Here is a 1,676-nt window from a genome sequence, read left to right as displayed (position 1 = left end):
TGGAGCTCATGTTTCCTGTATTCAATATTCTTCTCTGTCTGCACGCTCATTCTCTCTCTCTTCTCTCTCCTCTCTCTTCTCTCTCTTCTCTCTCTCTCTCTCTCTCTCTCTCTCTCTCTCTCACACACACATACACACACACACACACACACACATACATACTCTAGTAATTCCCTGAGGAAGAGTACATGGGGAGATAAATTTGTTAAGACTGTACAGGTCTAGAGATGTTTTTATTCTATAGTATTTGATTTATAGTTGAGCTAGGTATAGAATTCCAGGTAGAGGTTAATTTTTCCATCAATATTTTGAGGGCATTTCTCATTGTCTTCTTGCTTCACATATTACTGCATAGAAAGCTAAAGCTATTTTGATTCCAGATGCTTGTTTTAAATATATATACACACACCCTTCTGTGTATAGCTTTTTTTGTCTCCACTGATCTGAAATTTCACAATGATGTATGTGCCTTGTGAGTTTCTTTCTCTTGTTCATTAAGCTGGGTACTTGGTGGGTCCTTTTGATCAGCTCTGGGAAATTTCTTGCATTGTTTCTGATAATTTCCTACTCTTTCCCATTTTCTCTGTTGTCTATTTACAGCTGCCATTATTCCAATGTTGGACATCTATGGTGATCCTTTCTTCTTTGTATTGTTTTCTCCTGTTTTCCTTCTATGTATATTTTCTCTTTTGTGGTGGAGGGTAAGGAATGTGGGAGTGAGATAAAATTCCCTCAATGTTATCTTCCTACCCAGTTAGAGTTTTTCATTTCTCCTAGCAGGTTTTTCATTTTCTTTCCCCCCCCCCAGCTTTATTGAAATATAATAGACAATTAGTTCCTCATATTTTCATTGTACTATTCAATGAATTTTTTTCAATTATAGTTGGCATACAATAATATATTAGTTTCAATTGTACAGTATAGTCATTAGAGATCTATAAAACTCACAAAGTGGTTACCACACTAAATCAAGTACTCCTCTTCCCCCTTTCATAATTTTACAACATTGTTATCTTATGCTACACTTTATATCTCCATGGCTATTTGTATCTATCTATTTGTACTTCTTAATCCTTTTATCCTTTTTCACTGTCTCCCCCAACCCTTATCCTATCTAGTAGCCCTCAAAATATTCTCTATATCTATAAGTTTATTTCTGCTTTTGTTGTTGTTGTTGTTGTTGATTTTGTTCTTTAAATTCCACATGTATGTGAAATCATGCAATATTTGTCTTTCTCTGTCTGACTCATTTCTTTCAGTGCAATACCCTCTAGGTCCATCAAGGCAATATCTTTTTCCATCCCCTTCCTTTTAGTCTGTGTGTGTCTTCTAATCTGAAGTGAGTCTCTTGTAGGCAGCATATGTAGGGATCTTGTTTTCTTATCCATTCAGCCACTCCATCTTTTGGTTGGAGCACTTAATTCTGTTTCATTTGAGGTACTTGTTGATAGAAATGTAGTTATTACCAATCTTTATTCGTGTTTTTGATACATGTTTTTTTTTCTTAAAGAAGTCCCTCCAACAATCTCTGTAATATTGGCTTGGTGTTGATGAACTTCTTTAGCTTATTTTGGTCTGGAAAGCTCTTTATCTGTCCTTCAATTCTAAATGATAGCTTTGCTGGATAAAGTATCTTGGTTGTAGATCCTGGGTTTTCACCACTGTGAAAATTTTGT

This window comes from Pteropus vampyrus, unplaced genomic scaffold (genome assembly GCF_000151845.1).
Source record: "Pteropus vampyrus isolate Shadow unplaced genomic scaffold, Pvam_2.0 Scaffold18, whole genome shotgun sequence".
Lineage (NCBI taxonomy): Eukaryota > Metazoa > Chordata > Mammalia > Chiroptera > Pteropodidae > Pteropus > Pteropus vampyrus.
Note: the sequence above shows the minus strand (reverse complement) of the source record.